Source organism: Labeo rohita, chromosome 21 (genome assembly GCF_022985175.1).
Source record: "Labeo rohita strain BAU-BD-2019 chromosome 21, IGBB_LRoh.1.0, whole genome shotgun sequence".
NCBI lineage: Eukaryota > Metazoa > Chordata > Actinopteri > Cypriniformes > Cyprinidae > Labeo > Labeo rohita.
The window spans coordinates 24,554,827-24,578,194 of NC_066889.1; positions in this window are offsets into that span (position 1 = coordinate 24,554,827).

Genomic DNA, 23,368 nt, shown 5'->3' on the forward strand with positions numbered 1-23,368 from the left:
AGGTTGCTGCAAGTCACTGATTTTATTACTGAATCATTCATTCATTTGATTCCTTCAAATGGTTGATTTATTTAGGAATAAAGCAAGTGGGTGTCTTTATGAATCAGAAATTGAATCATTGACTCAATAGATTTGTTTAAAACGCACATTCATTCATAAATGAATCACCGCTGTGTTTGAATGAAGATGAGCAGCGGCTCAGTTGTGACTTGTGACTATTTTTGTCGACATAATAGAGCAAAATCAAGTCAAAATCATGTAAGTCACTTAATATTAACTTCTTGTTTATTTAACTTGTATTAAATCAATATCTCATTTACAAATTCCTTAAAAAAAAATCACTGAAAGCCGTCACTCATCTTAGTTCATCGCGATCTCACAAAATTCCATTATGCGTACTGTAGAGCCCTGCTATTAATATCCTAATTTGTGTTCCAACGATGAACGAAGGTCTTACAGGTTTGGAATGACATGAAGGTGAGTAATTAATGACAGAATTTTCACTTTTGGGTGCACTATCCCTTTAAGGAGACAGCATCTACGCTTGTATACAGCCTGTTACTGATTACAAATTACCTGACGAAAATTGTAGTTAGTAACGTAATGTGGATTACACATATTAGACAATATAGTTTGTAGTCTGGATATGATGAAAACATGTTATTTTGCACCTATGCATCAGCAGTATTTAAATTATTATTTGCCTCTTGTCAATATGTAACCATGCAATCCAAAAAAAGTAACTGTAATTTGATGAGTACTTGAAAATGTAATCTAATTACAAGTAGTTAATTTTGTAATCTGATTACATAATCCAGATTACATGTAATCACTTACTACCCAGCACTGTTAACACACCTAACAAAGCACCATTACAGTATGGAAGAGTGTCCTGCGCTGGTCAGCAAAGCCCTGGGCGTTCATTTCCAGTCAAAGCACGTTCAAAACGCCTCTGATCAAGTCCAAGCTCAGCCCTCCACAGTAAACCTGCAGGTGCTCGCAGGTTTGTTCGCATGCATGTATTCATGTGCTGTTGCGCTGATTTATGCAGCCCTTGCAGGAGGTTCATTGTTCAAATAGTTGTGAGCAGGCAGCTGCCTGGTCAGATAAGCCATTAGAGATGAGAGCTTGGTCCAGGACAACACGGCCACTTTTCTGACTAATGCATGAATTCATCACTTCTCATTGCACTGATGTATTCAAAGCCAGACCTGAGAAAGAGCCGCAATGCTTTTGCTTTTTCCCACCCATCTCGATTGTTTTCCTGTCATGAAGAGAAATGAGTAATGTTCGTAGGAACTGACCCGTGTTTGTCGGATGTCTCAAAGTCCTCTGGCGACCACCAACGTCATCATACTCATGTGGTTTGATACAGCAGCTGGTTAAACGGCTGAGTCAGCTGAGGTTCCCCAAATAAACTGCAAGAGAAAGAGCCGATTGGGAGATTTGCAGTACTTGGCTTGTCTCATTACAAATAAATAAATGAAAAACAGAGATGGGAGCACTTTAGCCAAAAAGGTGTAATCTATTTCAGTGCAGTTTAATTGTGTTTGTACTACTGCATTATTTAAGATTATCTCTATTAGATATAATGTACAGCCATTAAATATATTATAAAAATTAATTTTAAAAGTATTTTTTACTTTCTGAAAAGTGAATTCAGACTCTTCAACTCCGTCCAACTTAAGTGCAATAACAAAATAAACAATTACTTAAATTAAACAACTTATTATAATAACTTAACTACATAATAATAGTAATAATAATACTTAAAGTTAAACAATAACATACTGTAAAAAAAGTATAAACTATATATTGAAAATAATAAAAAGTAAACAAAATGAGAAATAACAAAACTTAATTAAAAAGTAAATAATAATAATACTGTAATGAACTATACAGTATATGAGAAATAAAAAAAAAACATAAAAACTAAATAAGAAATAAAATAAAACTTAATTGGGTATAAATAATAATAATAATGATAATAATACTTTAAGTTAAATAATACTTTACTGTAAATAATACATTTATATAATCAACTGTTTATTAAAAAAATAAACTAAGTGAGAAATAACTTAAAATAACTTAAGAAATATGTTAAGACATTACTTAAATCATTATCATCAAAGAAAATGTACGGGCAACTTTCTGCCAGGATATTACCCATTAATTTTACACACATTTCCGTAAACCATAAAACAAAACACAATGCAATCAAGTGCAAATTTCAAAATACAGCTTAAAAAATATATATTTACATTTTTAAAACCATAAATATATGAAAATAATAAAAAAGGATCCTGTTTAAATTAAAAGAGAAACAACTTAAAATCTAATTTAGAAGTAAATAATAATAATTAATAATATTAATAATAATAATGATAATAATAATTAAAACAAAGCAAGGTGATATGTCCCTTAAAACATTTGCAGGATCTGTAGTGAGAATGGTTATTATTATCCAGTGAGTTCTCATACAGTATGAAGCTCCATTTACCAGTCACCTCTAAATGACTCAGACACTACACTTCTCCAGACAAAACATTACATTTATCAAAGTCTCCAAACATCACAAACTCGCAGCTGACAAACATTTTTCAGAACAAAAACAAATCAATGCATTGATAATAACCGCAAGCAAAGAAACAAGAAGAGTGAACGCGAAAGAGATTGGAGATTTATGCCGGCTCCGGTAGTTTGTCACTTGGGTGTTCCAGTTTACGTTTTCCCTCTGGGATGGATGGGATGAGTCATTTTCTATTGTATTTATAGCCCTGCTGTTTGACTTGCTCAGCAAGGTATTCTCTCGGCTTTGCTGAGTTGGTTACAAATCTAAGTCAGATAACAAATGGGATTTTGTGTTTAAGTATGTAAATCACCACCCTCCCACTGTTGAGATGCTTACACGACCTCCGGCAAAAGGCTGAGAGACCTTCTTAAAAGATAACTTACGGTAATTCCACAACAAACTGCTCAATGATTTCCAATATAGTGAGCTGGCTCACCATACTGAAGTCAAATAAAGCAGCCCGGTTCAGTCGACTGAATTATTTAAACCCAAGCAACCAAATTTGAATACAAAACACATATTGTTCAGCTTTGTCTTTTCAAAACGAAAATGTAACCCACAATAACAAATATGAAGATACAGAAGCAGAAACAGTTTCCAGGCTCCTGTCTGTTCTCCATCTTATTTTCCAAAATTTTGCACAAGATGACTAAAGTGTCCAAATTCTTATCACATGCCAGTATCATAAGAATTTGTACAAGATGGAGAGATGGCGAAAGTGTAAGAATTTGTGCAAAATGGCGTTTGTATGAGTTTGTATGAAATGGTAAAATGTATACAAGATGGCAAGATTGGAAAAAATCATATAAGATGGTGAAATCATAAAAATAAAAAAAAATAAAAAATTATAATTTGTATGAGATTATTAGTTGTAAAGAATTTAGAAAGCTTAAGAATTTGAATGAAATAATGAAAGCGTAAAAATTTGTACGAAATGGTGAAAGCTTAAGAATTCGTACTAAATGGTGAAAGTGTAAAAATTTGTACGAAATGATGAATGTAAAAGAATTTGTATGAAATAGCAAAAGTGTAACAATTTGTATGAAATGGCGAAAGCGTAAAAATTGTACAAAATGGTGAAAGCGTAAAAATTGTACACAACGGCGAAACCGTAAACATTTGTGCAAAAAAGCAAAAACAAGAATTTGTACAAAATGGCGAAAGCGTAAAAATTTGTACAAAATGGTGAAGGCATAAAAATTTGTACACAATGGCGAAACTGAAAATTTGTGCAAAATAGCAAAACATAAGAATTTGTACAAAATGGCGAAAGCATAAGAATTTTTACGAAATGGCGAAAGAGTAAGAATTTGTACGAAATGGTGAAAGTGTAAAACTTTGTACAAAATGGCAAAAGTGTAAAAATTTGTAAGAAATGGTGAAAGTGTAAAACTTTGTACAAAATGGCAAAAGTGTTAAAATTTGTATGAAATGGCAAAAGAGTAAAAATTAGTACGAAATGAATTTTACAAAATGTGAAAGTTAAAATTTGTATGAAATGGCAAAATCATAAAAATTTGTACAAAATGGTGAAGGCGTAAAAATTTTACAAAATGGTGAAAGTGTAAAAAATTGTTTGAAAAGAATTTGTTTGAAAAGGCTAAATTTATACAAGATGGCAAAAAAAAAACTGCATGAGATTGTGAAAGTCTACGAATTTGTACAAAATGGTGGAAGTGTAAGCATTTAAAATACAATTTCGAAAGAACTGAAATTAAAAAAAAATTTAGGAGATGATGAAATCATAAAAATGAGTTGACTGAATTATTTGACCCCAAGCAACAAGACCAAAGGAATAATTTTGGATCTTTTTTACTCTTCATTCTGTTTTACTGTACATAAAATAATTTCAGGGATTTAGTCGCTAGATTTAGAAATTTACATGCCACTTTAGCTGTTTTATTTATTTTTATTTTTTTTAAAGAAAATCACCTACGACAAATCTAGTAACTTCATGTACAAACCTTACCTAGTTTTTGGGACTCGCCAGCATGATGTAAACTAGTGATATTTAGTAAGCATACTTTAGCAGTTGGCAACAGTGACCGCTTGTATTATGCAAGTAATTCTTTAGAAATAAAATATAGCTAATTATTATTATTAATCATCATCATCATCATTACTGGATGTCTTACCTCATTTATATAAGTTGCACCTTCCGGTCTTTAACACCAGTTTCCAGACTTCCTAGCACAAATAACCAGCTATTGTCAACCATTTACTAACCAAATGCAGTTTTTGGACTTAAAATGGTCATCCAACAATAAAAAAAGTGAATTAAGTCATATCATAAACACTTTCTGCTTTTTCAGTTTTGTTGCTGCCTCTCGTTGTGCCGAAAACAAACTGCAGCCTCAACATGAAGTCATTTTAATAAGGCAGTTAATGCTCTGGAGTACAGGAGTGCACATATTCACAAACAACAACATTAAAAGTCTTTTACACACACTGGTTCTCTCTCTCACTTCTAATAGCTGCAGACGTAATATGCATTTTAGACTGTCTGGCCTTTCTGTGGTAAATTTAGAGACATGTCAGAGTGTGGTGTGAAGTTTCAGCAGGGCCACGTTACGGATTAGCCTCAGAGAGACACATTAAAAAATGATAACACAGGGTTTGGCAAAAACGTCAGCATTATATAATCAGAGGAAGAGAGAGAGAGAGAGAGAGAGAGAGAGAACTGAGGATGAGAGGAAAGAGTGAAAGCCCAGCGGCTAGAAACTTCACCTCTCTCTCCAACCACCTCCAAACATCAAAGGATTCACTTTATTACTTCAGCTTTGATTAAATCAGAGTGTTTTTCAAAAATTCACAAGGAAATTTTAAACGTGTGTGAGTATATGTATGAACACATAAGAGAATTTCATGGATTTTTTTGAGAAGAAAGTCAACATGAAATTATAATTGAAGTAATGCATGCTCAGTACAAGTTGAGAGAGAGAGAGAGTTTGTTGATGACCACTTAAAGCAATTTTTGAGAAAATAAAAACATTTTGAAAGGCCAATTTTGGATCATTTAAAAGCAGAAGTGTGAACCTTATTTTACATAAGCACTTACATTTACCCTTCAATTATTTTGACTCTCCCTTTCCTTTTTTTTTTTTACAGTGAGACTTAGAAATGAAAGTCAATTTGAAAACCTTAAATATTCACTGTTTCAATAGTGTAATCGCGTGAACAGTATATGTGTTAACACGATTTAAGTGTGAAAACTCATTTACTCACCTTTGGTGTGTAAACTTACATTTGATTTATTTAAATAACTTTGTTGCTAAGGCAACATAGAGGCATAAACCTCTAAAATGTAAACAATTTTACAGTTTAAACTGTGCAAAATTGTTAACCACTGTGGTTTTGATTGAGCTGAAACTTCACACAGGAATATCTCGTCAATACATTCCTGGCCTTACTGTTAACAATTCATGTTATTACTAAGGAAAACCTGATAATTTTTCATCAAAATTAGGCCTATTTCTCTCCTTCTGTCTCTCAATCCCTCTTGAAACCCCATGGTAGGGAACATATGATCACTCCATAGGGTGCAGTAATACAAAGCCGTGCACACGTAAAAATAAAGCTAAGGGAAGGTGTGACTTCCCGTGTTTCTGTCGGCTTTGCAGTCTGTTATTTTCTTTGAATCAAATCTGGGTTGCTGTGCTTGTCCTGCTTCTCATTTGAAGGTTATTTATGGAAATATCCTTACAAAGTGTGATGATAATGTCATTTCTTTTGTGCTGTAATTATTACCTAGGTATATAAATAATCCTAGTTCATTGAAAGTAGGTACATGTTGTGTCACTATGCTGTACTTAGAAGCACTTACGTAATTTTTGGTCATTTTTCTCCATGTTTCCTGTCTTCACTTCGCTTCTTGATTTGAGAGCGCTGTTCCAAAGAGATTTTCAGCTCTATGAGCCACTTCCTGTGGCAGAGAACATTACACAGACAGTCTCAGTAGAGCAGCATGATTCATATAATGGCACTTTTGAAAACACAAACACTTACACACAAGAAAAGACCAACATTAGTTCTGGTAATGAAATCAAAATGACACAAAGATGATGATATTTATTTCAAAGATGGTGCGATGATGTGATTCAATATCGATAATTCTGGATATATATATCAGGTATAATACATGGCAAATGTTTTCAAGAAAAAAAAATCTTTAACCAACTCTGTAAAATACATATGGGAGTTAACTGGTAACGATACTAACGTTACATTACTATAATAACCTATAATAGGTTAAAATGAATAGATTTTTTATACAAACACTTAAATTCACTCATTGAAGTTTTTATAATAAAGTTACAATTACATAATTATATTTCTAAACCAATTCGTTTTTAAATGGCGGCTGTCATAAAAACTTGAAACTTGATTTATTCAAACATAAATTGAACATTTAAGAACTGCAAAAATGCAAATTAATATATATGGTGCATATATTTAGCAAATATCTCTTCTCTAGAGTTAATTTTTCTAGCTGAATAACGAGTTTATGGTCACCGAATATGTTTTTCTGAGGTAAATGTGACGTCACGTTGTTTACAAGCTATGCTGACATATTTCCGCTGCTGAACGATTACATGAGACAAAAACGGATTTCGACAAGTTGTACTCTTACTTTAAACATACCTTAGGTTGTTTATTCATGTTTATTTCATGCTAAAACTGGTATTAAAGCGGAGGAGACGATCAATTCAGGTCCAATTCACGCTGATGCTCCTCTTACACTGAAGCGCTACGCAGGGTTGCCAGGTTTTTACAACAAATCCCCCCCAGTTGTGTTTCGAGGGGGGGTTTTGTTAAAAATCGTGGTCTGGGGGGTAAAATACATGTTTCTTTTGGTGGAGTTTCCCTGGTAAAATTCGCATTCAATGTAATAAATATCACGTTATTGGAGCCGGTGCAACCCGCGGACATAAAAAACAACCCGTTACAACAGTTAAAGTAGCCCAATTCTGCGGGAAAACCGCAGACTTGGCAACACTGCAGAAAAACAATCTGTCACTTCATATTACACCGCGCGTAAAACGGCATTTATTGTTTGAATACTGTAATAAAATAGACAGAATTTGAAATCTGAGTTTTTGTTTCATATCAAAAATTGCGATTTATTGGATGCCAGGTTCTACAATGTTCCAATAATTAACTGAAAACAGGCTAATCAATTAACTAATCGATTCGTAAAACTAAGAATCCATTAAAATCGAAAAATCAATATTTTTTACCCAGCCCTAAACATAAAAAATATTGCAATATTATATTTTAAATTCTTAGGACAATCTCTACTGCTAAACTAAAACACACACAGATTTTAGTGAGTGTGTGGCTGAAAACAATGAACATAATGTGCTTCAGGGCGTTCAGAGCTGTAAAGCGTTTGTGTTTCAGACACTGGGGCTGTAATAAGTTCAAACTGTTCTTTCCTTCAATCAATGTATTTTCCCTTTCACACACAATGTCTACACCTCCACACACACTTATATAAATAAGAGCACACTTAGAGTCTCGTATAACGCTGACTCAGAGCACTTTTCGAGCAGATGGATTTGATGAAGCACAAGAACTAGTGTTCCTCCAATATACTTGTAAATATGCAAAAGGAAAGACAGTCAGAGAGAGGGAGACAAATGGCTGGGGATGTGTGGAGGAAAATACACTACCACACAGAACAACAAAGACAAAATGTGTGAGGGAAAAAAAAAAAAAATCAATGAAGCTTTCATGGCAGATATTCAAATAAAGCTCGACGGTGGAAGGAATTAGGGAGCAATCTCAACCCTCCCACTTAACAGTAAAGCAAGAAACGGGAGCTGTAGGAGTCCGCCTCACACCACTTAAGAATCGACACTGAAAAACAATTTGGGATGAAGCATATCTGCTGCGGAGACCTGCTTCGGCACAACTCACATCAAAAAAGGAAATATCTCACGGAGGGGACTGTTAATGCTACGTCCTCCATGCCTGGAAATTTCATCATGCTGAGAGAGAAATATTCAAAGCCTTTCCAATCAGTCTGCAGGTACAATGACTGAACTGAACTGTGGAAAGTGCTGACTGCGATCAAGAAGCAGTTTTGCTTTCACAAACTTTGATCAAGAGAAAACTGAGGGTTGTGGGTGAATCTTTAATTACTGTAAGTAGGACCAAACAGAGGGGTCATTCTGAGGTCAAAGATAGGGGTTAAAGGTCATAGGTCACAACAGCCACAAAACTAACCAACTAGTGCTATGATAAATCACATTACAATGTCTGATTTAAAGCAAAAAAGGACAAAGGTAGAAGATTGTGTGCTTATAAGAGACTAAATAAACTTCTTGAAAAGAGTCTCTTTTGCTCACCAAGGCTGAATATATGTGATTTAAAAAAAAAAAAAAAAAGGTGTAATTTTTAAAAATATCATACAGAAATCAGTTTTATATGCATAATTTTAGCTCACATATGTTTCTATGTAAAAAAGTTGCACTGGTTAATATTTCTATAAAATGTGCTTAATATTTTTTATTATTTGATTACTTTTATTTGATTTTTGTAACATTATAAATAATATATAATATATAAAATAATTACTATAGAATCCCATTTCCACCTCTGAAAAAAAAAAAAAAAAATCTCTTGCGAATTAAGTCAGAATTGTGAGATATAAACTTGCAATTCTGAAAATTGGACTTTATATCTCGAAATTGCAAGTTCGTATCTCAGTTCTGAGAAAAAATGTCAGAATTGTGAGTTTATGTCTTACAGTTCTAACTTTTTAACTCACAATTGCGAGTTTATATCACGCATTTCAGAGAAAAAAGTCAGAAATGTGAGTTTATATCTTGCAATTCTGAGAAAAATGTCAGAATTACAAGTTATCTCACAAATCTGACTTTATATCTTACAATTGCAAGTTTATATCTCACAATTCTGACTCTATATCACAATTCAGAGGAAAAAAGTCAGAATTGTGAGCTTATATCTGACAGTTCTGAAAAAAAAAGTCAGTACTGTTAGACTGTTTTTTTTTTTTTATTTCAGTGGCTGAAACGGGCTTCCATACATTACTGCCACCTTTGGTCATTTAAATGAAACTGCTGAACAAAAGCATTAATTTTCTAAAGAAAAAAAAAATCTATCAATGTAACCAAATGTTCAAAAATGGGGGAAAGCAATGGGAAAATAAAGAAATTAAGGTAAATTTAAAATATTGATTAAGATCAGCGTCGAAAATTGAGGCTTGTGGCAAAAATGCCACCAAAAATGAACAAAGTGCCCCACAAATTTAAGATAAGGGGGCAGAAAATGTCCCTGCACAGTTAAACTACATATATTACTGCTGTCGAGATTCAAATAAAAAGTTAAAATTAATAAAGAGCATAGATTTATGGCATTACTTTTACATCTGCTTACCTTGCATCAGATTTCTTTCTAACGTGTTTTTGCAGCGCTGAGAATTGCAGCCAATCACAAATGTTTCTAGTGAGCACATAAATGCATTGACCAATCAGAGGCGTTTAGATTAGTCAGCGCTGAAAAGACCAGAGTTGTGCACGCGCACTCACTAACTGAATTCTGGATTAGTGTCGCCAAATCTGCGTTTTCACACTGAATTGGGCTACTTCAACACCGTTGCAGCGGGTTGTTTTTCATGTCATCGGGTTGAAGCGACCCTAATAACGTGATGTTTAGCCCCTGGAATGCGAATTTTACCAGGGGAACCCTAGTATGGATGATCAAAACCTACCTAACCAGCATCCCAACATCAAAACATACCTACCAGCATATGCTGGTTTTTTCACCAGGGGATTGGGCTAGTTTTGGGTTAGTTTTGAGTAGCAATTGGGTGGGTTTTCATGTGAAAACCTGACAGCCCTTTTCTGGATTCTTAATCGCGAACTGTAACATCATTGCAGAACTGCAGATACGACGTAAGTAAGAGATTAATTTCGCCTTGTAGACATCTTCAGTGTATACTTTCAGAAACGTGATGATAAAATAAATATGTTGAAGTCATATATGTCGTCTATAGAAGCGTTTACCAGCATCAATCCTTTTTGAATGTGATTTTTTGACTCGCCGATCACATTAGCTCTCGCAGGAAGCTGTACATCAGATGGACCAGAGCCAAAGACAGGAACACTCATGCGTTTGAGTGGGATTGATGTGTCCAATTTCCAGTCGGTCAGAGCGAAGGCAGAGAGCGACGATCATCATTGGAGCAGGATCAGACCCACAGGGATCAGAAGTCTGTCACCCTGGTACCGACAGCACCGTCACACTCCAGAAAGTCCTAGACAACAAATCCTCACAACTCATACTCTGTCTATGACTGTGCAGTGTGCCGTATGATGATGGATGGAACTTCAGCACAGGATCAAACTCCAGAACCAGCGCAGAGCAGCTTTCAGCATAGTTTAACCTCATATGGCAGCACTCACAGACTGATGCATATACTGCACATATACTGTACAAAACTTACCAGAAATCACCTTGAAATCTCATTGGCTGGTGTTTTTTTGAAACTTCCGGGAACAAGTACACACAGGGTTCTATCTGGAAACAAAGTCATATTTACATATTTTTGACCCTGGACCACAAAACCAGTCTTAGGCCGCATGGGCATATATGTAGCAATAGCCACAAAAACATTGTATGGGTCAAAATGATCGATTTTTCTTTCATGCCAAAAATCATTAGGATATTAAGTAAAGATCATGTTCCATTAAGATATTTTGTAAATTTCCTACCGTACATATATCAAAACTTATGTAAATAATATATGCATTGCTAAGAACTTCATTTGGATAACTTTAAAGGAGATTTTCTCAATATTTAGATTTTTTTGCACCCTCAAATTACAGATTTTCAAATTGTTGTATCTCAGGCCAAATATTGTTCTTATCCTAACAAACCATACATCAATGGAAAATTTATTTATTCAGCTTTCACATGATGCATAAATCTCAGTTTTAAAAAAATGGACTCTTATGACTGGTTTTGTGGTCCAGGGTCACATTTAAGGTACTAGATTGATGCAACAAACACTTTGAGGAAAAACTAGGCCTAATTATGGGTGTTAACAAATTTTGTCAAGTTGTCAGCAAATCAAAGATACAATATATATATAAAATATATATTATAAATATGTTAAAATATATATAAATAATTTACTGTGAAATAAATACAGACTATTTAGTAATCATCATTTATAATGTAAAATAATAATTATAATAAATCTACAATAAATAATACATGTTAATAATGTTTACAAATAAATGTATATAGCAAATATTACATATTTATATATAATTCTATTTTTTTAAAATATATATTACAATACAGATTTACATATTAATATTTCAATATTTTAACTATATAGATAGAGACAAAATATATATATATATATATATATATATATATATAGTAAACTGTACACTTAACAGTTACAGTCAGTGAGCATGATATTAGAATAATATAAATTACATTTTTATTTATATTGTAATATAAATATCATTCTTACAATAAAATAATTTGATATATATTCAAATACATTAATATTTATATAAATTAAATTCCTTAAATTTATTTTTGTGAATTAAATAGGTAAAAAATTTAATAAAAATAAAAATAATAATTCTAAACATCATAAAATCTGTCTATATAATTACTGCTATTATTAATTGGTATAAATTGTAATTGATTTCAGATAAATGGCACCTAAAAACAAGTATTTTGCTTCTTATGGAGGAGGTTTTAGACCAGGTTAGGCTGCAATTTGTTAATAATAATATGCAAAAACCTGGCAATATGAGTTTGTTACTAGCTTTAGGGTGACAGAGAGAGATGGAGAGTACTGGAAATGGGAGATCCCCTTTTCTTTTCCTCTTTTATTTAGACCCAGCAGGAGGGAAATCAAGTTCACCTTTAAAAAAAGCAAGACTTGCGGCCTCAGTGCGTGAGCTACACACCTATATACATGCCAATAACAATTCAAGATAACAGACACGCGCTCAAACCTCACGCTCACTTTCACATGCACACACCATTGTAATTCAGTGACCTTTCAGAACTCAATTCAGTGGTTGGCAGCTCAGCCAACTCTTTTCCACACTCCAACAGAAAATAATGCTCTGGGTCAGAGACATGCAAATTGAACTAGTGCTGGAAATAACGCCTAAGACTGTACCTTTAAACACAGCTGTGTGATCTGTGCATGACACTGGTGTTTGCTGCACTTATGCAGCATATGGCACAGGTAACTCTGATAACATCACAGGAAGTGGCATTAACACAGCTAATGCAAATAAAATAAATAAATAAACATTTTATGTAATTATATAATATACAAAAACACACAAACAAAATCACAAATATGTTGCAGTCTTATCAAAATATCAGAGGAGGATGATTAAAGCTGTTATGTTGTTCCTCTTAACGTTGCAAATATTTCTAGTGATCTAAAACTTTCTGCTGTGCTCCACTGGGAAATTCTGGCACGCTACGGCTTTGGGAATTAATTAGTCTGAAAGTATCACATCAGAGATTCAGAAAACCCAAATAAAACAATCTTTACAACCTTCCCCTACTGGGAACTTATGAAAAACTGAATTTAATCACAAAAAATCAGAGCAGAGGGTGGAACGTAAGTAAAAACGAGATCAGGCTACAGGCTAATGATGTCCGGTTAATCAATTTCATGTAGATACTGAATTACGAACACACAGTCTGTTTAGTTTAGGTGGAGAATTTCTGTTTGCTTATACTTGGACTGAAATCCTGGCCAAATGGAATTTAGGAAATACAAACAAGGAGTTACTGGATAAATATCCACTAAACAAATCGAGATGCTAGAGTCAATTTGACCAGAAAATTCACTGGGTTTGTTCAACAGATTTGTTGATTATTGTGGATTTTCCATAGTTTGATATGATCCATCCACAATTTTCACCCATATTAAGACAACATTAACCTTCTGTCAACAGAGGCATCTGCATAATACAGAAATACAATAAAATAAAAATGATTTTTATAGGAACTCACATAACTGTATAATAACAGAATATAATTTCATACTATACACTATAACAAAATATCTGTAAATTTATGTAAAAGATATTTATTATTATTATTATTATTATTATTATTATTATTATTTTAGGAAGTATGTAATAATAACAAAAGTATATTACAAAATATACTGTAAATAATTAATAATTACCATATTTTACATGTTTTAAATAATACCAAAAATAAAAATAATGTATTTTATAAAAGAATAATAATTTTACATAACATTTCATATGGCTGCATAATAGAATACATATATATATATATATATGTATATATATCACAAAATACTACGAAAATAGTATTTTGAAATACTATGAAAAAACATTGATATCACAAACATCCATGTGAATTTATATACAATATACAAATTATTTTACTATTATATTTATAATATTAATATTATTAAATATTATTATATTTAAAGAAATATAAAAAGGTATGATAACAATAGTATTTTCAGTATATTTTGTGTGTATGAATTACTTGTTATAGTATGGTTAATTTAATCATTTTTCATACATAATTATAGATAAAAATAAACACTGTATATACATACATATATGTAATTATTTAATTATATATAATTATTATTATATTTATAATGTTATTATTATTATTAAATATTATATTTTAAGAAATATAAAAAGTATGGTAACAAGTATTTTCATTATATTTTATTCAGAATATTTTGTGTGTGTGTGCATTAATTATTTGTTATAATGTGGTTAATTTAATACATTTTATACATAAATATAGATAAAAAAAACACTATATATACATATATTTAATCATTTAATTATATATGATTATTATAATATTTATAAGAATAATATTAATATTATTAAATATTATATTTCAAGAAATATAAAAAGTATGGTAACAATAGTATTTTATAGTATAATTTCAAAATAATTTTAAATAAAATTATTCTTTATATATACACTACCGTTCAAAAGTTTGGGGTCAGTAAGACTTGTAATAGTCTTTAAAGAAGTCTCTTATGCTCATCAAGGCTGCATTTATTTTATTAAAAATATAGAAAAAAAAACAGTAATATTGCAAAATGTTTTTACAATATAAAATAATCTTTTTTATTTTAACATACTTTAAAATAGAATTTATTCCTGTGATGAAAAGCTGAATTTTTATCAGCTGTTACTCCAGTCTTAAGTGTCACATGATCCTTCAGAAATCATTCTAATATGCGGATTTATTATTAGAATGATCAGTGTTGGATAATATCAACAGTTGTGCTGCCAAATATTTTTTGGAACCTGTGATTTTTTTTTTCAGGATTCTTTCATGAATAACAAGTTTTAAAAGTACAGTGTTTATTCAAAATATAAATATTTTATAACAATTATAATAACAATATAATAACAATAAATTATTTATTATTAATTTTTAATAAACTTTTAATTATTAACTTAATACATCCTTGGTGAATAAAAGTATTAATTTCTTAAAAAAAAAAAAAGAAACAATAAAAATGTACTGACCCCAAACTTTTGAATGGTAGTGTATATTTAATTTATAGTATATTATAGTAATTATAGTACATTATACATAATGATTACACAGTAATATATATAGTAATGTATATATACACTTTTATTCCTATTCACATTAATGTTATTTGTTATAGCAGAGTATAGTTCATTTAATTTTTATATATTCAAACTTGAAATCCCTAACCTGGGGGACCAGAAACGGTTCTAGGAAATACAAAATAATAATAATAATAAATAAATAAATTGCACTTTCAAGCCACACTTACTGCCTTCTTAAGAAATCATTACATCGAAACGTCATTATTGTTAACATAACCAAGACTATTGTTCATCACTTTGCTGTGAAACCCAAGTAAGCAGGTGTACGTGTAAACTCAACGCAGAGCAAATGAGGTAAAAGCCCACATGGGGCTGCTGACAGCTGTCATGAGGTAACAGAAGATGGAAGAGTCATTTGTCAACATCAGAAAGAATGACAAATGGAGACGCAGAGCCGGGAGAGGTCAGTGCAGCTGTCAATCACTACTGTAATTATGCTGGGGGGGCACTAAAGAGTGGGCGGGGCTCAATCTACTGTGAGAGATTCCTGCTATTCCTCTCATTTCTTGCTCACAAAGCTTTTTAACATCACCTGCTTCATGTTACCTAATCTGTGTCTTTTCATTCTCTGGATACAGCAGATCCAGCGGGGATTAGGTGAACCAGAACCTGCCTAGCCAATGAGAGCGAGAGACGGGGATGGGCGAACAGGCCGTGGCCTCGTGCTGGGAAGAAACACAGAAAACCGCAGCTCAATCTCAATCAACACACTGGCCCCTACTGGACAGGAGAGGTACTGCAGTGTTAATTGCCACAGATTTTTATTACAGGTTTTTGCTCATCAAGGCTGCATTATTCAATCAATAATACAGTAAAAACATAAAAAAATGTGCAATATTATTACAATTTAAAATAACTGTTCTTTGTTTTAATATATGTTAAACTGTAATTTATTCTTGTGATGTAAAGCTGATTTTTTAACATTGTTACTCTAGTCTTTAGTGTCATGTGATCCTTCAGAAATTACTCTAAAATGCTGATTTGCTGCTCAAGAAATGTTGAAATTAAATGTGCTGCTTAATATTTTTGTGAACCAGTGATATATTTTACAAAAGTCAGCCTCCTTTAATGCATTCATGTTAACATACGCATATACACTGCATATTCCGCAAGTTAACTGTAAGTTAACATACATCACAGACCCATAAATAGCCCTGTAGTAAGTGATATTCTGATTTCAGAATGAAATATGATGCTGATAAATTCTAAACAAATAAATCATCAAGCGCCATATTAATACATACATGCATAACGTCTATTTCTGGCCCTCTGTGCATTTTTGCTGCCACGGCTCTATAAATAAAATAAGGAGTTCATTATGCATTCTATGGGAATATCTTAACAGTTCTCACAGGGAGAGACGGCAGGAGTCATAAATCTGGTCAGATCTCAGACACGCTCACACACACACATACTGGGCACAGATTTAAATATACATAATATAAAAAAAGCAAAATAGGCAGCCACTTTTTTGAGAGGTAAGGAAAAATAAAAAGAATGAAAGGGAAAATTAAAGTAAAATTAAGAAATATAGGGCAATATCTGAGCAGTAGTTCAGAAAAGCAATCACGGTTAAATTAGGGATGACAACCACTTTTATAAAAAAAAAAAAAAAAAAAGTCGGTTTTGGTTCAGACCCCAGATTATACAAGCAACCATTCAATTTCTTTCCCAGCTGTTTAACTTTACAGACATAACTGACTGTGTTTTTGTAACTTCAGGTGGTTTGGATGTGTGTGCTCAGAAAACCCTATATCAGAAGTTTAAACTGATGTGACTTTAAAACGCATGATTTCAGTGTGATAGACATGATAATCAAAACCAAACAGACGTTTTTTGGCAGGGAATCTGACCTACGAGCAGTAAAGGCACAGCCCTGTTCTGGAAGAGACACGCACGAGAACAGTGTGTTTCTGCTTTCACTCAAAATGGGCATTTTCAAAAAGACATAAGTGATCTGTGGGGTGTTTTGAGCTGAAACTTCACAGACTTATTCTGGGAACACCTGAAACTTATATTACATCAAGGTGTTCAAAATCAAGTCAAATCACCCAAAAAACACACATTAACACGACAATGTCTAGCATATAAAATACAATTTTGACATATTAATATTCTGTGCAGCCAATACTTCACCTCACAACTGAGGTGCATCTCAATAAATTAGGATGTTGTGGAAAAGTTCATTTATTTTAGTAATTAAACTCAAATTGTGAAACTCGTGTATTAAATAAATTCAAAGCACACAGACTGAAGTAGTTTAAGTCTTTGGTTCTTTTAATTGTGATGATTTGGCTCACATTTATCAAAAACCCACCAACAATCTCAACAAATTAGAATATGGTGACATGCCAATCAACTAATCAACTCAAAACACCTGCAAAGGTTTTCTTAGCCTTCAAAATGGTCTCTCAGTTTGGTTCACTAGGCTACACAATCATGAGGAAGACTGCTGATCTGACAGTTGTCCAGAAAACAATGATTGACACCCTTCACAAGGAGGGTAAGCCACAAACATTCATTGCCAAAGAAGCTGGCTGTTCACAGAGTGCTGTATCCAAGCATGTTAACACAAAGTTGAGTGGAAGGAAAAAGTGTGGAAGAAAAGATGCACAACCAACCGAGAGAACCGCAGCCTTGAGAGGGTGAACTTCACAAGGAATGGACTGAGGCTGGGGTCAAGGCATCAAGAGCCACCACACACAGACGTGTCAAGGAATTTGGCTACAGTTGTCGTATTTCTCTTGTTAAGCCACTCCTGAACCACAGACAACGTCAGAGGCGTCTTACCTGGGCTAAGGAGAAGAAGAAATGAACTGTTGCCCAGTGGTTCAAAGTCCTCTTTTCAGATAAGAGCAAGTTTTTTATTTCATTTGGAAAAATCAATATCCTAGAGTCTGGAGGAAGGGTGGAGAAGCTCATAGCCCAAGTTGCTTGAAGTCCAGTGTTAACTTTCCACAGTCTGTGATGATTTGGGGTGCAATGTCATCTGCTGGTGTTGGTCCACTGTGTTTTTAGAAAACCAAAGTCACTGCACCCGTTTACCACGAAATTTTAGAGCGCTTCATGCTTCCTTCTGCTGACCAGCTTTTTAAAGATGCTGATTTCATTTCCCAGCAGGATTTGGCACCTGCCCACACTGCCAAAAGCACCAAAAGTTGGTTAAATGACCATGGTGTTGGTGTGCTTGACTGGCCAGCAAACTCGCCAGACCTGGACCCCATAGAGAATCTAAGGGGTATTGAGAGACCAAAATGAGACCAAAAAATGAAGGCCACTGTCAAAAAAACCTGGGTTTCCATACCACCTCAGCAGTGCCACAGACTGATCACCTCCATGCCACACCGAATTGAGGCAGTAATTAAAGCAAAAGGAGCCCCTACCAAGTATTGAGTACATATACAGTAAATGAACATACTTTCCAGAAGGCCAACAATTCACTAAAAATGTTTTTTTTATTGGTCTTATGAAATATTCTAATTTGTTGAGAATTGTTGGGTGAATTGGTGAATTGGTGGGTTTTTGTTAAATGTGAGCCAAAATCATCACAATTAAAAGAACCAAAGACTTAATCTACTTCAGTCTGTGTGCAATGAATTTATTCAATACACGAGTTTCACAATTTAAGTTGAATTACTGAAATAAATGAACTTTTCCATGACATCCTAATTTATTGAGATGCACCTGTATATACATTTTTTCAGAAAATGACTGATCGTTTTGCGAGGTAATATTCCTCAGCTGGGATTATGTAGAGTCCTTTGAAGCTGCATTGAAAAAAGTCCACTATATGGAGAAAAACCCTGAAATGTTTTCCTCAAAAACCTTAATTTCTTTTCGAATGAAGAACATGAACATCTTGGATGACATGGGGGTATGTAAATGTAAAATTTTTATTCTGGAAGTAAACTTATTGTTTAGCTATGCATAATTATATGACTAATTGTCTTTTATTACTTACATTTGCAGTTTACAACCTTCAGATCAGACTAGTAATAGACACTGCCTTCAATATCTGATCCAAACGTATTTAAAAACTGCTGGTGTGCTCAGACAACCACATGATTCACTAGTGCACAATACCAAGTGCAGCCATCATCACATTCCCACAGATGAAGAGTGACATGCACACACACATGCAGTTGACTCCTTGTGCACGGGTCAGTGATGATGCAGCTTCTTATAGCGCGTGTAGCCGAGCAGATGCAAGACTGCGTTCTGCATGCTCAACGCTGTCTGTTATAATACTGATGCATTCGTAGGTTTACTATGTCTGAGTGCTCTTGCTGCAGCGGTGAGCACGTTAGTCACTGCGTGTGGCAGAGATGACGACGCATCCAACATTTCAAAGCATCTTCTGCGGCGAGTAAACATTAGCTTATGTGACCGCAGAGAGTATCAAATCACCTGCGTCAGAGCCGGCCGTGTTGCCTTGGAAACAATGAGAGTGATGATGTCACGCAGACATCACGTAGTGACCGCTCGTAGCTCCATTCAGCTGTGGCCTGTTTTTCAATCAAGTTCAGGACGCACAGAACAAACGCAAATGCACGCAGACTTACAAACAAACACCCACGGAATCCTCCTCAGCTGTGCAAATATAATACAGCGCAGATACCACTTAAAACTAGTTTTGCTTGGTTTGGAGTATAGATACAAAGAAAACCACACACTAGATGTTTCAGCAATACAGAAAGCATTATAAACTTATAACCAATAGCTCTTCTGCATTACTTCTGAACTCATACAAATTTATTGATGTAGCCGCAATTTCATTTTCATTCCCAGATTCAACACCACCTTTACAAAAAGTATTGTGCCAGTACCATGGTATTAGATGGGAATACAAAGATACTGTATGATTACTATAAATGTAATTTAATTTCAGATACAACCATGGTAAATGTACATGAATATGTCACTTTAAAAGTGGTGAAATTATATTTCAAGATGCCTGTTTAACATACAGTTCAAGCGTGTGACAAATATTAAAATAAACCAGCTACAGAATTCTTAAAATGAGAGAAATTAGGCAAATTATTGGTAAATATGAATGATTTTCAAAGGAAAATATCAACATAATTAGCTGTAGCCAAATAACTTAAATCATTAAAAAAAAATCAAATTATAAAAATTCATCTACTCAATATTTTTGCTAGTCATAAGCATCTTTACTTTTTGTCATAGTGCTATCTTACTCTTAAATATGAATTTTTTCAATTATATTTTATTTTTAAATGTTTGTTTTTTATTTTTTATTCCAGTTTTAGTTTTGTCAAACTAAAAAAAAAATCAAATATAAAAATTAATCTATTGAATAATTTTCTAGTTCTGAACACGTTTACTTTTTCCACAGTGTTGTTTTACTATTATAGATTAATATTATATAATATTGTAATATATATATATATAATATTATAATAATATTATATTTTCTATTTTCTTCTGTTTTTGTCATTTTATTTTTTTTAAATGTTTATAGGGTTCCAGTTTTACTTTTGTCAAGTTATTAACTTAAAAGTTGTTAAAATCAAATATAAATTAATAATTTATATTAATACAATTTAAATTAATACAAATATTATTTTTCTTATTATACTTCCCATTTTCTTGTTTTTTTTTTATTTTATTACTTTTTTAAATGTTTGTTTTTTTAAACTATTTTTTATTCCAGTTTTAGTCTTGTGAAGTTATCAAACTAAAATGAAAAGTAAAATAAATAAATATAAAAAATAATCTATTGAATATTTTTCTTTTTTTATTATAGTATTTTGTTATTTGTCATTTTATTTGTTTTGTTTTTTAAGTCTTTATGGTTTGTATTATTTTTTATTTCAGTTTTGTCAGTTTATCAAACTAAAACTAAAAGTTAAAAAAAAAAAAAAAATTCAAATATATATTCAAATATAACAATTAATCGATTGAATATTTTTTCTAGTCATGAAAATGTTTACTTTTTGACAGTTATTTTACTCTTAAAAATTCAAATATAAAACGTTTACTTTTTGACAGTGTTATTTTACTCTTATAGATTATGACTATTTTTAAAATTATTTTTATTACTATATTTCCCATTTTTTCTGTTTTTGTCATTTTATTAGTTTATTTTAATGTTTTATGGTTTTTATTCCACTTCTAGTTGTCAAGTTATCAAACTAGAAACTACAAAAAAATAAAATAAAATATAAAAATCTATATACATTTATTAAGAATATTTTTCTAGTCATGAACATGTTTACTTTTTGACGGTGCTATAGACTATTAATAGTTCTGTTAATACTTCTGTTTTTGTCATTTTATTAGTTTATTTGAATGTTTTTATGGTTTTTATTATTTTTTGTTCCACTTTTAGTTTTGTCAAGTTATCAAACTAACTTAAAAAAAAAAAAAAAGTGACTGAGAAACAGAGAGAGAAATATTACCTTAAAAACTAGCTGAAATAAAAAAGTTTGTATCTGACTTTTTTTTTAAGAATGTATTTTAAGTTAGATTTATTTTAATTAGCGTTTTTTTTTTTTAATGGTTTTAGGTTTAGTTAACTGTAATGACCCTGCATTGACATGAAATAAATAAAGCATAAATATGATTATTGCTTTTGCATTTCTCAATCACAGACTGCTGTGATGAAATATATGGTCACGGGACAAAATCACATCAAACCCACCACTGACACATCTTACCCCGATCTCCCCTGTGTAATACTGCATTTGCATTCATGCACTTGATTTAAACTACAAAATGGGGCTTTTTTGGCACTCAACATAAACTCTTATAGTTTGCATAGGTTATAAATGACTCGGATATGCTGGAGGGAGTTCATTTCTCTCATAGATATATATAAACGGGAACTCACCCACTTCAGTTTCCCCATGTGATTTCAAAGTTTCATATACCTCAGCGTTATACGCATCTTTACGTTTCATGGCCTCTTTCATGGCCACAGGGCTGACTGCCGAGTGGGTTACATCACAAATCCGATTCAGACACTAATGAAACTTCTTATTTAGAAGCTTTTCTTTCTTTCTCATTCTTGGTGTTTCTTAGCGTGCGGTTCTTGCTCAGCAGTAATATTTTGGTTTGACATTCTCCAGTGCCCTTTCTAAATTTGTGCGCTCTGCCTGTGATAGATGAATGACCCTATAAAAACAGCCGCGAGCTGACGACTCCACCGTCCCTGGACCAGCTGCAAGGCTGCTGACTGCGGCGGGAATCTCACACAGGTACGTGCATAAAACAGATGCCTAATAAGGTCAGCCAGCAGCAGCACGCTCTCCACCCGCAAACACACGGTCCTGAGGAATGGGCTTCGTAGATGCTGATTCGGCAACACGGGGCTTACAGTAAGTCACTGTGATAGCCAGACAATTAGGAGTTGTGCCGGGTCATCAGTTAACACATAAAATTCACTAAAAGATGGGCTAATGACAGAGCTGGACAACAAGGTCAACCATTTTATCACCCTTACCTGAAACGCTCAGGTTCTCCCCAAACAGTGCAGCGTTACTTCAGTGTCACTGAAACACTATTACAGTTTTTGTTACTATTTTATTTTATATTTCATTTAAATGTACTATTTATATTTTACTGTTTAATTACATTTTATTTTTATTTTATTCTTTATACTGTCATTTTAATTTTAGTTGAAGTTTTAGCAAAAACAAAAAACTCACACATCACTGGAAAAACAAACGGTGTTCAACAAAAAAATATTGATAAATAAAAACAGAAAAAAAGCCTAGGAGCGCACAAAATATATTATTGCAATATTGTAATAAATATTTTATAAAAAAAAAAAAAAATTAAAGTATATATAATTTTATTTTAAATTATATATAATTTTATGTGTGTGCGTGTGTATAAAAATGTATTTATTTATTGCAATATTGTGAATTATTGCTTGGTTTAGTAAATAAATCAATTTCAAAAAGTATATATAATTTTATATAAAATATAAAAATATTTATTAGTTTATTTAGTTTTAAATACACTACACGAAATGAACAATTTTATTATTTATTTTCTCTCTATATATATATATATTTAAAGTTTGTTATTTATGAATTGTTTTTATGCGTGTGTGTGAGTGTGTATATAAAAATGTATTTATTTATTGCAATATTGTCAT